Source organism: Pristiophorus japonicus, chromosome 6 (genome assembly GCF_044704955.1).
Source record: "Pristiophorus japonicus isolate sPriJap1 chromosome 6, sPriJap1.hap1, whole genome shotgun sequence".
In the NCBI taxonomy this organism is placed as follows: domain Eukaryota; kingdom Metazoa; phylum Chordata; class Chondrichthyes; family Pristiophoridae; genus Pristiophorus; species Pristiophorus japonicus.
Window position 1 is genome coordinate 233,031,282 of NC_091982.1, and position 15,155 is coordinate 233,046,436.

Here is a 15,155-nt window from a genome sequence, read left to right on the forward strand (position 1 = left end):
GTCTTAATATTTACAGTGGGTCTCTGGGAGTGTGTTAATATTTGTAGAGGGTCTCTGGGAGTGTGTTAATATTTACAGTGGGTCCCTGGGAGTGTGTTAATATTTGCAGTGGGTCTCTGGGAGTGTGTTAATAGTTGCAGTGGGTCCCTGGGAGTGTGTTAATATTTGCAGTGGGTGTCTGGGAGTGTGTTAATATTTGCACTGGGTCTCTGGGAATGTGATAATATTTGCAGAGGATCCCTAGGAGTGTGAATATATTTCTAGATGGTCTCTGGGAGTGTGTTAATATTTGCAGTGGGTCTCTGGGAGTGTGTTAATATTTGTAGAGGGTCTCTGGGATTGTGTTAATATTTACAGTGGGTCCCTGGGAGTGTGTTAATATTTGTAGTGGGTATCTGGGAGTGTGTTAATATTTGCAGTGGGTCTATGGGAGTGTGTTAATATTTGTACTGGGTCTCTGGGAGTGTTTTAATATTTGTAGAGGGTCTCTGGGAGTGTGTTAATATTTACAGAGGATCCCTGGAAGTGTGCTAATATTTGTAGTGGGTCTCTGGGAATGTGATAATATTTGCAGTGGGTCCTTGGGAGTATGTTAATATTTGTAGAGGGTCTCTGGGAGTGTGTTAATATTTACAGTGGGTCCCTGGGAGCATGTTAATATTTACAGTGGTCCCTGGGAGTGTGTTAATATTTGTCGAGGGTCTCTGTGAGTGTGTTAATATTTACAGTACGTCTCTGGGAGTGTGTTAATATTTACAGTGGGTCTTTGGGAGTGTGTTAATATTTACAGTGGGTTCCTGGGAGTGTGTTAATATTTGTCGAGGGTCTCTGGGAGTTTGTTAATATTTACAGTGCGTCTCTGGGAGTGTGTTAATATTTACAGTGGATCTCTGGGAGTGTGTTAATATTTACAATGGGTCCCTGGGAGTGTGTTAATATTTGGAGTGGGTCTCATGGAGTGTGTTAATATTTGCAGTGGGTCTCTGGGAGTGTGTTAATATTTACAGTGGGTCCCTGGCAGTGTGTTAATATTTGCAGTGCGTCTCTGGGATTGTGTTAATATTCGTAGAGGGTCTCTGGGAGTGTGTTAATATATACAGTGGGTCCTTGTGAGTATGTTAATATTTGTAGTGGGTCTCTGGGAGTGTGTTAATATTTACAGTGGGTCCCTGGGAGCATGTTAATATTTACAGTGGGTCCCTGGGAGTGTGTTAATATTTGCAGTGGGTCTCTGGGAGTGTGTTAATAGTTGCAGTGGGTCCCTGGGAGTGTGTTAATATTTGCAGTGGGTCTCTGGGAGTGTGTTAATATTTGCACTGGGTCTCTGGGAGTGTTTTAATATTTGTAGAGGGTCTCTGGGAGTGTGTTAATATCTACAGAGGATCCCTGGGAGTGTGTTAATATTTACAGTGGGTCCCTGGGAGTGTGTTAATATTTGCAGTGGGTCCCTGGGAGTGTGTTAATATTCGCAGTGGGTCTCTGGGAGTGTGTTAATATTTACAGTGGGTCCTTGGGAGTATGTTAATATTTGTAGAGGGTCTCTGGGAATGTGTTAATATTTACAGTGGGTCCCAGGGAGCATGTTAATATTTACAGTGGTCCCAGGCAGTGTGTTAATATTTGCAGTGCATCTCTGGGAGTGTGTTAATATTCGTAGAGGGTCTCTGGGAGTGTGTTAATATTTAAAGTGGGTCCTTGTGAGTATGTTAATATTTGTAGAGGGTCTCTGGGAGTGTGTTAATATTCACAGTGGGTCCCTGGGAGCAAATTAATATTTACAGTGGTCCCTGGGATTGTGTTAATATTTACAGTGGGTCCCTGGGAGTGTGTTAATATTTGCAGTGGGTCTCTGGGAGTGTGTTAATAGTTGCAGTGGGTCCCTGGGAGTGTGTTAATATTTGCAGTGGGTCTCTGGGAGTGTGTTAATATTTGCACTAGGTGTCTGGGAGTGTGTTAATATTTGTAGAGCGTCTCTGGGAGTGTGTTAATATTTGCAGTGGGTCTCTGGGAGTGTGTTAATATTTACAGTGGGTCCTTGGGAGTATGTTAATATTTGTAGAGGGTCTCTGGGAGTGTATTAATATTTACAGTGGGTCCCAGGGAGCATGTTAATATTTACAGTGGTCCCTGGGAGTGTGTTAATATTTACAGTGGGTCCCTGGGAGTGTGTTAATATTTGCAGTGTGTCTCTGGGAGTGTGTTAATATTTACAGTACGTCTCTGGGAGTGTGTTAATATTTACAGTGGGTCTTTGGGAGTGTGTTAATATTTACAGTGGGTTCCTGGGAGTGTGTTAATATTTGTCGAGGGTCTCTGGGAGTTTGTTAATATTTACAGTGCGTCTCTGGGAGTGTGTTAATATTTACAGTGGATCTCTGGGAGTGTGTTAATATTTACAGTGGGTCCCTGGGAGTGTGTTAATATTTGGAGTGGGTCTCATGGAGTGTATTAATATTTGCAGTGGGTCTCTGGGAGTGTGTTAATATTTACAGAGGATCCCTGGGAGTGTGTTAATATTTACAGTGGGTCCCTGGGAGTGTGTTAATATTTGCAGTGGGTCCCTGGGAGTGTGTTAATATTTGCAGTGGATCTCTGGGAGTGTGTTAATATTTACAGTGGGTCCTTGGGAGTATGTTAATATTTGTAGAGGGTCTCTGGGAGTGTGTTAATATTTACAGTGGGTCCCAGGGAGCATGTTAATATTTACAGTGGTCCCAGGCAGTGTGTTAATATTTGCAGTGCATCTCTGGGAGTGTGTTAATATTCGTAGAGGGTCTCTGGGAGTGTGTTAATATTTAAAGTGGGTCCTTGTGAGTATGTTAATATTTGTAGAGGGTCTCTGGGAGTGTGTTAATATTCACAGTGGGTCCCTGGAAGCAAATTAATATTTACAGTGGTACCTGGGATTGTGTTAATATTTACAGTGGGTCCCTGGGAGTGTGTTAATATTTGCAGTGGGTCTCTGGGAGTGTGTTAATAGTTGCAGTGGGTCCCTGGGTGTGTGTTAATATTTGCAGTGGGTCTCTGGGAGTGTGTTAATATTTGCACTAGGTGTCTGGGAGTGTGTTAATATTTGCAGTGGGTCTCTGGGAGTGTGTTAATATTTACAGTGGGTCCTTGGGAGTATGTTAATATTTGTAGAGGGTCTCTGGGAGTGTGTTAATATTTACAGTGGGTCCCAGGGAGCATGTTAATATTTACAGTGGTCCCTGGGAGTGTGTTAATATTTACAGTGGGTCCCTGGGAGTGTGTTAATATTTGCAGAGGGTCTCTGGGAGTGTGTTAATATTTACAGTACGTCTCTGGGAGTGTGTTAATATTTACAGTGGGTCTTTGGGAGTGTGTTAATATTTACAGTGGGTTCCTGGGAGTGTGTTAATATATGTCGAGGGTCTCTAGGAGTTTGTTAATATTTACAGTGCGTCTCTGGGAGTGTGTTAATATTTACAGTGTACCTCTGGGAGTGTGTTAATATTTACACTGGGTCCCTGGGAGTGTGTTAATATTTGGAGTGGGTCTCATGGAGTGTATTAATATTTGCAGTGGGTCTCTGGGAGTGTGTTAATATTTACAGTGGGTCCCTGGCAGTGTGTTAATATTTGCAGTGCATCTCTGGGAGTGTGTTAATATTCGTAGAGGGTCTCTGGGAGTGTGTTAATATTTACAGTGGGTCCTTGTGAGTATGTTAATATTTGTAGAGGATCTCTGGGAGTGTGTTAATATTCACAGTGGGTCTCTGGGAGCAAGTTAATATTTACAGTGGTCCCTGGGAGTGTGTTAATATTTACAGTGCGTCCCTGGGAGTGTGTTAATATTTGTCGAGGGTCTCTGTGAGTGTGTTAATATTTACAGTGGGTCCCAGGGAGTGTGTTAATATTTGGAGTGGGTCTCATGGAGTGTGTTAATATTTGTAGAGGGTCTGTGGGAGTGTCTTAATATTTACAGTGGGTCTCTGGGAGTGTGTTAATATTTGTAGAGGGTCTCTGGGAGTGTGTTAATATTTACAGTGGGTCCCTGGGAGTGTGTTAATATTTGCAGTGGGTCTCTGGGAGTGTGTTAATAGTTGCAGTGGGTCCCTGGGAGTGTGTTAATATTTGCAGTGGGTGTCTGGGAGTGTGTTAATATTTGCACTGGGTCTCTGGGAATGTGATAATATTTGCAGAGGATCCCTAGGAGTGTGAATATATTTCTAGATGGTCTCTGGGAGTGTGTTAATATTTGCAGTGGGTCTCTGGGAGTGTGTTAATATTTGTAGAGGGTCTCTGGGATTGTGTTAATATTTACAGTGGGTCCCTGGGAGTGTGTTAATATTTGTAGTGGGTATCTGGGAGTGTGTTAATATTTGCAGTGGGTCTATGGGAGTGTGTTAATATTTGTACTGGGTCTCTGGGAGTGTTTTAATATTTGTAGAGGGTCTCTGGGAGTGTGTTAATATTTACAGAGGATCCCTGGAAGTGTGCTAATATTTGTAGTGGGTCTCTGGGAATGTGATAATATTTGCAGTGGGTCCCTAGGAGTGTGAATATATTTCTAGAGGGTCTCTGGGAATGTGATAATATTTGCAGTGGGTCCCTAGGAGTGTGAATATATTTCTAGAGGGTCTCTGGGATTGTGTTAATATTTGCAGTGGGTCTCTGGGAGTGTGTTAATATTTGTAGAGGGTCTCTGGGATTGTGTTAATATTTACAGTGGATCCCTGGGAGTGTGTTAATATGTGTAGTGGGTCTCTGGGAGTGTGTTAATATTTGCAGTGGGTCTCTGGGAGTGTGTTAATATTTACAGTGGGTCCCTGGGAGTGTGTTAATATTTGCAATGGGTCTCTGGGAGTGTGTTAATATTTGCAGTGGGTCTCTGGGAGTGTGAATATATTTCTAGAGGGTCTCTGGGAGTGTGTTAATATTTACAGTGGGTCTCTGGGAGAGTGTTAATATTTGCAGCGGGTCTCTGGGAGTGTGAATATATTTCTAGAGAGTCTCTGGGAGTGTGTTAATATTTGCAGTGGGTATCTGGGAGTGTGTTAATATTTGCGGAGGGTCTCTGGGATTGTGTTAATATTTACATTGGGTCCCTGGGAGTGTGTTAATATTTGCAATAAGTCTCTGGGAGTGTGTTAATATTTGCAGTGGGTCTCTGGGAGTGTGTTAACATTTGTAGAGGGTCTCTGGGAGTGTGTTAATATTTGCAGTGGGTCTCTGGGAGTGTGTTAATATTTAGAGTGGGTCCCTCGGAGTGTGTTAATATTTGTAGAGGATCTCTGGTAGTGTGTTAATATTTACATTGGGTCTCTGGGAGTGTGTTAATACTTACAGTGGGTCCCTGGGAGTGTGTTAATATTTACAGTGGGTCTCTGGGAGTATGTTAATATTTACAGTGGGTCTCTGGGAGTGTGTTAATATTTGCAGTGAGTCTCTGGGAGTCTGTTAATATTTACGTGGGTCCCTGGGAGTGTGTAAATATTTGCAGTGGGTCTCTGGGAGTCTGTTAATATTTACAGTGGGTCCCTGGGTGTGTGTTAATATTTGTAGAGGGTCTCTGGGAGTGTGTTAATATTTGCAGTGGGTCCCTGGGAGTGTGTTAATATTTACAGTGGGTCCTTGGGAGTATGTTAATATTTGTAGAGGGTCTCTGGGAGTGTGTTAATATTTACAGTACGTCTCTGGGAGTGTGTTAATATTTACAGTAGTTTTCTGGGAGTGTGTTAATATTTACAGTGGGTCCCTGGGAGTGTGTTAATATTTGCAGTGGGTCTCTGGGAGTGTGTTAATATTTAGAGTGGGTCCCTCGGAGTGTGTTAATATTTGTAGAGGATCTCTGGTAGTGTGTTAATATTTACATTGGGTCTCTGGGAGTGTGTTAATACTTACAGTGGGTCCCTGGGAGTGTGTTAATATTTACAGTGGGTCTCTGGGAGTGTGTTAATATTTACAGTGGGTCGCTGGGAGTGTGTTAATATTTGCAGTGGGTCTCTGGGAGTGTGTTAATATTTGGAGTGGGTCTCATGGAGTGTATTAATATTTGCAGTGGGTCTCTGGGAGTGTGTTAATATTTACAGTGGGTCCCTGGCAGTGTGTTAATATTTGCAGTGCATCTCTGGGAGTGTGTTAATATTCGTAGAGGGTCTCTGGGAGTGTGTTAATATTTACAGTGGGTCCTTGTGAGTATGTTAATATTTGTAGAGGATCTCTGGGAGTGTGTTAATATTCACAGTGGGTCCCTGGGAGCAAGTTAATATTTACAGTGGTACCTGGGAGTGTGTTAATATTTACAGTGGGTCACTGGGAGTGTGTTAATATTTGTCGAGGGTCTCTGGGAGTGTGTTAATATTTACAGTGGGTCCCAGGGAGTGTATTAATATTTGGAGTGGGTCTCATGGAGTGTGTTAATATTTGTAGAGGGTCTGTGGGAGTGTCTTAATATTTACAGTGGGTCTCTGGGAGTGTGTTAATATTTGTCGAGGGTCTCTGGGAGTGTGTTAATATTTACAGTGGGTCCCTGGGAGTGTGTTAATATTTGCAGTGGGTCTCTGGGAGTGTGTTAATAGTTGCAGTGGGTCCCTGGGAGTGCGTTAATATTTGCAGTGGGTGTCTGGGAGTGTGTTAATATTTGCACTGGGTCTCTGGGAATGTGATAATATTTGCAGAGGATCCCTAGGAGTGTGAATATATTTCTAGATGGTCTCTGGGAGTGTGTTAATATTTGTAGAGGGTCTCTGGGATTGTGTTAATATTTACAGTGGGTCCCTGGGAGTGTGTTAATATTTGTAGTGGGTATCTGGGAGTGTGTTAATATTTGCAGTGGGTCTATGGGAGTGTGTTAATATTTGTACTGGGTCTCTGGGAGTGTTTTAATATTTGTAGAGGGTCTCTGGGAGTGTGTTAATATTTACAGAGGATCCCTGGAAGTGTGCTAATATTTGTAGTGGGTCTCTGGGAATGTGATAATATTTGCAGTGGGTCCCTAGGAGTGTGAATATATTTCTAGAGGGTCTCTGGGAATGTGATAATATTTGCAGTGGGTCCCTAGGAGTGTGAATATATTTCTAGAGGGTCTCTGGGATTGTGTTAATATTTGCAGTGGGTCTCTGGGAGTGTGTTAATATTTGTAGAGGGTCTCTGGGATTGTGTTAATATTTACAGTGGGTCCCTGGGAGTGTGTTAATATGTGTAGTGGGTCTCTGGGAGTGTGTTAATATTTGCAGTGGGTCTCTGGGAGTGTGTTAATATTTACAGTGGGTCCCTGGGAGTGTGTTAATATTTGCAATGGGTCTCTGGGAGTGTGTTAATATTTGCAGTGGGTCTCTGGGAGTGTGAATATATTTCTAGAGGGTCTCTGGGAGTGTGTTAATATTTACAGTGGGTCTCTGGGAGAGTGTTAATATTTGCAGCGGGTCTCTGGGAGTGTGAATATATTTCTAGAGAGTCTCTGGGAGTGTGTTAATATTTGCAGTGGGTATCTGGGAGTGTGTTAATATTTGCGGAGGGTCTCTGGGATTGTGTTAATATTTACATTGGGTCCCTGGGAGTGTGTTAATATTTGCAATAGGTCTCTGGGAGTGTGTTAATATTTGCAGTGGGTCTCTGGGAGTGTGTTAACATTTGTAGAGGGTCTCTGGGAGTGTGTTAATATTTGCAGTGGGTCTCTGGGAGTGTGTTAATATTTAGAGTGGGTCCCTCGGAGTGTGTTAATATTTGTAGAGGATCTCTGGTAGTGTGTTAATATTTACATTGGGTCTCTGGGAGTGTGTTAATACTTACAGTGGGTCCCTGGGAGTGTGTTAATATTTACAGTGGGTCTCTGGGAGTGTGTTAATATTTGCAGTGGGTCTCTGGGAGTGTGTTAATATTTACGTGGGTCCCTGGGAGTGTGTTAATATTTGCAGTGGGTCTCTGGGAGTCTGTTAATATTTACAGTGGGTCCCTGGGTGTGTGTTAATATTTGTAGAGGGTCTCTGGGAGTGTGTTAATATTTGCAGTGGGTCCCTGGGAGTGTGTTAATATTTACAGTGGGTCCTTGGGAGTATGTTAATATTTGTAGAGGGTCTCTGGGAGTGTGTTAATATTTACAGTACGTCTCTGGGAGTGTGTTAATATTTACAGTAGTTTTCTGGGAGTGTGTTAATATTTACAGTGGGTCCCTGGGAGTGTGTTAATATTTGCAGTGGGTCTCTGGGAGTGTGTTAATATTTAGAGTGGGTCCCTCGGAGTGTGTTAATATTTGTAGAGGATCTCTGGTAGTGTGTTAATATTTACATTGGGTCTCTGGGAGTGTGTTAATACTTACAGTGGGTCCCTGGGAGTGTGTTAATATTTACAGTGGGTCTCTGGGAGTGTGTTAATATTTACAGTGGGTCGCTGGGAGTGTGTTAATATTTGCAGTGGGTCTCTGGGAGTCTGTTAATATTTACAGTGGGTCCCTGGGAGTGTTTTAATATTTGCAGTGGGTCTCTGGGAGCGTGTTAATATTTACAGTGGGTCCCTGGGAGTGTGTTAATATTTACAGTGGATCCCTGGGAGCATGTTAATATTTACAGTGGTCCCTGGGAGTGTGTTAATATTTACAGTGGGTCCCTGGGAGTGTGTTAATATTTGTCGAGGGTCTCTGGGAGTGTGTTAATATCTACAGAGGATCCCTGGGAGTGTGTTAATATTTACAGTGGATCTCTGGGAATGTGATAATATTTGCAGAGGATCCCTAGGAGTGTGAATATATTTCTAGATGGTCTCTGGGAGTGTGATAATATTTGCAGTGGGTCTCTGGGAGTGTGTTAATATTTGTAGAGGGTCTCTGGGATTGTGTTAATATTTACAGTGGGTCCCTGGGAGTGTGTTAATATTTGTACCGGGTCTCTGGGAATGTGATAATATTTGCAGTAGTCCCTAAGAGTGTGAATATATTTCTAGAGGGTCTCTGGGAATGTGATAATATTTGCAGTGGGTCCCGAGGAGTGTGAATATATTTCTAGAGGGTCTCTGGGATTGTGTTAATATTTGCAGTGGGTCTCTGGGAGTGTGTTAATATTTGTAGAGGGTCTCTGGGATTGTGTTAATATTTACAGTGGGTCCCTGGGAGTGTGTTAATATGTGTAGTGGGTCTCTGGGAGTGTGTTAATATTTGCAGTGGGTCTCTGGGAGTGTGTTAATATTTACAGTGGGTCCCTGGGAGTGTGTTAATATTTGCAATGGGTCTCTGGGAGTGTGTTAATATTTGCAGTGGGTCTCTGGGAGTGTGAATATATTTCTAGAGGGTCTCTGGGAGTGTGTTAATATTTACAGTGGGTCTCTGGGAGTGTGTTAATATTTGCGGAGGGTCTCTGGGATTGTGTTAATATTTACATTGGGTCCCTGGGAGTGTGTTAATATTTGCAATAGGTCTCTGGGAGTGTGTTAATATTTGCAGTGGGTCTCTGGGAGTGTGTTAACATTTGTAGAGGGTCTCTGGGAGTGTGTTAATATTTGCAGTGGGTCTCTGGGAGTGTGTTAATATTTAAAGTGGGTCCCTCGGAGTGTGTTAATATTTGTAGAGGATCTCTGGTAGTGTGTTAATATTTACATTGGGTCTCTGGGAGTGTGTTAATACTTACAGTGGGTCCCTGGGAGTGTGTTAATATTTACAGTGGGTCTCTGGGAGTGTGTTAATATTTACAGTGGGTCTCTGGGAGTGTGTTAATATTTGCAGTGAGTCTCTGGGAGTCTGTTAATATTTACAGTGGGTCCCTGGGTGTGTGTTAATATTTGTAGAGGGTCTCTGGGAGTGTGTTAATATTTGCAGTGGGTCCCTGGGAGTGTGTTAATATTTACAGTGGGTCCTTGGGAGTATGTTAATATTTGTAGAGGGTCTCTGGGAGTGTGTTAATATTTACAGTACGTCTCTGGGAGTGTGTTAATATTTACAGTAGTTTTCTGGGAGTGTGTTAATATTTACAGTGGGTCCCTGGGAGTGTGTTAATATTTGCAGAGGGTCTCTGGGAGTGTGTTAATATTTAGAGTGGGTCCCTCGGAGTGTGTTAATATTTGTAGAGGATCTCTGGTAGTGTGTTAATATTTACATTGGGTCTCTGGGAGTGTGTTAATACTTACAGTGGGTCCCTGGGAGTGTGTTAATATTTGTAGTGGGTCTCTGGGAGTGTGTTAATATTTGCAGTGGGTCTATGGGAGTGTGTTAATATTTGTACTGGGTCTCTGGGAGTGTTTTAATATTTGTAGAGGGTCTCTGGGAGTGTGTTAATATTTACAGAGGATCCCTGGGAGTGTGCTAATATTTGTAGTGGGTCTCTGGGAATGTGATAATATTTGCAGTAGTCCCTAAGAGTGTGAATATATTTCTAGAGGGTCTCTGGGAATGTGATAATATTTGCAGTGGGTCCCGAGGAGTGTGAATATATTTCTAGAGGGTCTCTGGGATTGTGTTAATATTTGCAGTGGGTCTCTGGGAGTGTGTTAATATTTGTAGAGGGTCTCTGGGTTTGTGTTAATATTTACAGTGGGTCCCTGGGAGTGTGTTAATATGTGTAGTGGGTCTCTGGGAGTGTGTTAATATTTGCAGTGGGTCTCTGGGAGTGTGTTAATATTTACAGTGGGTCCCTGGGAGTGTGTTAATATTTGCAATGGGTCTCTGGGAGTGTGTTAATATTTGCAGTGGGTCTCTGCGAGTGTGAATATATTTCTAGAGGGTCTCTGGGAGTGTGTTAATATTTACAGTAGGTCTCTGGGAGTGTGTTAATATTTGCGGAGGGTCTCTGGGATTGTGTTAATATTTACATTGGGTCCCTGGGAGTGTGTTAATATTTGCAATAGGTCTCTGGGAGTGTGTTAATATTTGCAGTGGGTCTCTGGGAGTGTGTTAACATTTGTAGAGGGTCTCTGGGAGTGTGTTAATATTTGCAGTGGGTCTCTGGGAGTGTGTTAATATTTAAAGTGGGTCCCTCGGAGTGTGTTAATATTTGTAGAGGATCTCTGGTAGTGTGTTAATATTTACATTGGGTCTCTGGGAGTGTGTTAATACTTACAGTGGGTCCCTGGGAGTGTGTTAATATTTACAGTGGGTCTCTGGGAGTGTGTTAATATTTACAGTGGGTCTCTGGGAGTGTGTTAATATTTGCAGTGAGTCTCTGGGAGTCTGTTAATATTTACGTGGGTCCCTGGGAGTGTGTTAATATTTGGAGTGGGTCTCTGGGAGTCTGTTAATATTTACAGTGGGTCCCTGGGTGTGTGTTAATATTTGTAGAGGGTCTCTGGGAGTGTGTTAATATTTGCAGTGGGTCCCTGGGAGTGTGTTAATATTTACAGTGGGTCCTTGGGAGTATGTTAATATTTGTAGAGGGTCTCTGGGAGTGTGTTAATATTTACAGTACGTCTCTGGGAGTGTGTTAATATTTACAGAGGATCCCTGGGAGTGTGCTAATATTTGTAGTGGGTCTCTGGGAATGTGATAATATTTGCAGTAGTCCCTAAGAGTGTGAATATATTTCTAGAGGGTCTCTGGGAATGTGATAATATTTGCAGTGGGTCCCGAGGAGTGTGAATATATTTCTAGAGGGTCTCTGGGATTGTGTTAATATTTGCAGTGGGTCTCTGGGAGTGTGTTAATATTTGTAGAGGGTCTCTGGGATTGTGTTAATATTTACAGTGGGTCCCTGGGAGTGTGTTAATATGTGTAGTGGGTCTCTGGGAGTGTGTTAATATTTGCAGTGGGTCTCTGGGAGTGTGTTAACATTTGTAGAGGGTCTCTGGGAGTGTGTTAATATTTGCAGTGGGTCTCTGGGAGTGTGTTAATATTTAAAGTGGGTCCCTCGGAGTGTGTTAATATTTGTAGAGGATCTCTGGTAGTGTGTTAATATTTACATTGGGTCTCTGGGAGTGTGTTAATACTTACAGTGGGTCCCTGGGAGTGTGTTAATATTTACAGTGGGTCTCTGGGAGTGTGTTAATATTTACAGTGGGTCTCTGGGAGTGTGTTAATATTTGCAGTGAGTCTCTGGGAGTCTGTTAATATTTACGTGGGTCCCTGGGAGTGTGTTAATATTTGGAGTGGGTCTCTGGGAGTCTGTTAATATTTACAGTGGGTCCCTGGGTGTGTGTTAATATTTGTAGAGGGTCTCTGGGAGTGTGTTAATATTTGCAGTGGGTCCCTGGGAGTGTGTTAATATTTACAGTGGGTCCTTGGGAGTATGTTAATATTTGTAGAGGGTCTCTGGGAGTGTGTTAATATTTACAGTACGTCTCTGGGAGTGTGTTAATATTTACAGTAGTTTTCTGGGAGTGTGTTAATATTTACAGTGGGTCCCTGGGAGTGTGTTAATATTTGCAGAGGGTCTCTGGGAGTGTGTTAATATTTAGAGTGGGTCCCTCGGAGTGTGTTAATATTTGTAGAGGATCTCTGGTAGTGTGTTAATATTTACATTGGGTCTCTGGGAGTGTGTTAATACTTACAGTGGGTCCCTGGGAGTGTGTTAATATTTACAGTGGGTCTCTGGGAGTGTGTTAATATTTACAGTGGGTCTCTGGGAGTGTGTTAATATTTGCAGTGGGTCTCTGGGAGTCTGTTAATATTTGTAGAGGGTCTCTGGGAGTGTGTTAATATTTGCAGTGGGTCCCTGGGAGTGTGTTAATATTTACAGTGGGTCCTTGGGAGTATGTTAATATTTGTAGAGGGTCTCTGGGAGTGTGTTAATATTTACAGTACGTCTCTGGGAGTGTGTTAATATTTACAGTAGTTTTCTGGGAGTGTGTTAATATTTACAGTGGGTCCCTGGGAGTGTGTTAATATTTGCAGAGGGTCTCTGGGAGTGTGTTAATATTTAGAGTGGGTCCCTCGGAGTGTGTTAATATTTGTAGAGGATCTCTGGTAGTGTGTTAATATTTACATTGGGTCTCTGGGAGTGTGTTAATACTTACAGTGGGTCCCTGGGAGTGTGTTAATATTTACAGTGGGTCTCTGGGAGTGTGTTAATATTTACAGTGGGTCTCTGGGAGTGTGTTAATATTTGCAGTGGGTCTCTGGGAGTCTGTTAATATTTACAGTGGGTCCCTGGGAGTGTTTTAATATTTGCAGTGGGTCTCTGGGAGCGTGTTAATATTTACAGTGGGTCCCTGGGAGTGTGTTAATATTTACAGTGGATCCCTGGGAGCATGTTAATATTTACAGTGGTCCCTGGGAGTGTGTTCATATTTACAGTGGGTCCCTGGGAGTGTGTTAATATTTGTCGAGGGTCTCTGGGAGTGTGTTAATATTTACAGTGGGTCCCAGGGAGTGTGTTAATATTTGGAGTGGGTCTCATGGAGTGTGTTAATATTTGTAGAGGGTCTGTGGGAGTGTCTTAATATTTACAGTGGGTCTCTGGGAGTGTGTTAATATTTGTCGAGGGTCTCTGGGAGTGTGTTAATATTTACAGTGGGTCCCTGGGAGTGTGTTAATATTTGCAGTGGGTCTCTGGGAGTGTGTTAATAGTTGCAGTGGGTCCCTGGGAGTGTGTTAATATTTGCAGTGGGTGTCTGGGAGTGTGTTAATATTTGCACTGGGTCTCTGGGAATGTGATAATATTTGCAGAGGATCCCTAGGAGTGTGAATATATTTCTAGATGGTCTCTGGGAGTGTGTTAATATTTGCAGTGGGTCTCTGGGAGTGTGTTAATATTTGTAGAGGGTCTCTGGGATTGTGTTAATATTTACAGTGGGTCCCTGGGAGTGTGTTAATATTTGTAGTGGGTATCTGGGAGTATGTTAATATTTGCAGTGGGTCTATGGGAGTGTGTTAATATTTGTACTGGGTCTCTGGGAGTGTTTTAATATTTGTAGAGGGTCTCTGGGAGTGTGTTAATATTTACAAAGGATCCCTGGAAGTGTGCTAATATTTGTAGTGGGTCTCTGGGAATGTGATAATATTTGCAGTGGGTCCCTAGGAGTGTGAATATATTTCTAGAGGGTCTCTGGGAATGTGATAATATTTGCAGTGGGTCCCTAGGAGTGTGAATATATTTCTAGAGGGTCTCTGGGATTGTGTTAATATTTGCAGTGGGTCTCTGGGAGTGTGTTAATATTTGTAGAGGGTCTCTGGGATTGTGTTAATATTTACAGTGGGTCCCTGGGAGTGTGTTAATATGTGTAGTGGGTCTCTGGGAGTGTGTTAATATTTGCAGTGGGTCTCTGGGAGTGTGTTAATATTTACAGTGGGTCTCTGGGAGTGTGTTAATATTTGCAATGGGTCTCTGGGAGTGTGTTAATATTTGCAGTGGGTCTCTGGGAGTGTGAATATATTTCTAGAGGGTCTCTGGGAGTGTGTTAATATTTACAGTGGGTCTCTGGGAGAGTGTTAATATTTGCAGCGGGTCTCTGGGAGTGTGAATATATTTCTAGAGAGTCTCTGGGAGTGTGTTAATATTTGCAGTGGGTATCTGGGAGTGTGTTAATATTTGCGGAGGGTCTCTGGGATTGTGTTAATATTTACATTGGGTCCCTGGGAGTGTGTTAATATTTGCAATAGGTCTCTGGGAGTGTGTTAATATTTGCAGTGGGTCTCTGGGAGTGTGTTAACATTTGTAGAGGGTCTCTGGGAGTGTGTTAATATTTGCAGTGGGTCTCTGGGAGTGTGTTAATATTTAGAGTGGGTCCCTCGGAGTGTGTTAATATTTGTAGAGGATCTCTGGTAGTGTGTTAATATTTACATTGGGTCTCTGGGAGTGTGTTAATACTTACAGTGGGTCCCTGGGAGTGTGTTAATATTTACAGTGGGTCTCTGGGAGTATGTTAATATTTACAGTGGGTCTCTGGGAGTGTGTTAATATTTGCAGTGGGTCTCTGGGAGTCTGTTAATATTTACGTGGGTCCCTGGGAGTGTGTTAATATTTGCAGTGGGTCTCTGGGAGTCTGTTAATATTTACAGTGGGTCCCTGGGTGTGTGTTAATATTTGTAGAGGGTCTCTGGGAGTGTGTTAATATTTGCAGTGGGTCCCTGGGAGTGTGTTAATATTTACAGTGGGTCCTTGGGAGTATGTTAATATTTGTAGAGGGTCTCTGGGAGTGTGTTAATATTTACAGTACGTCTCTGGGAGTGTGTTAATATTTACAGTAGTTTTCTGGGAGTGTGTTAATATTTACAGTGGGTCTCTGGGAGTGTGTTACTATTTGCAGTGGGTCTCGGGGAGTGTGTTAATATTTAGA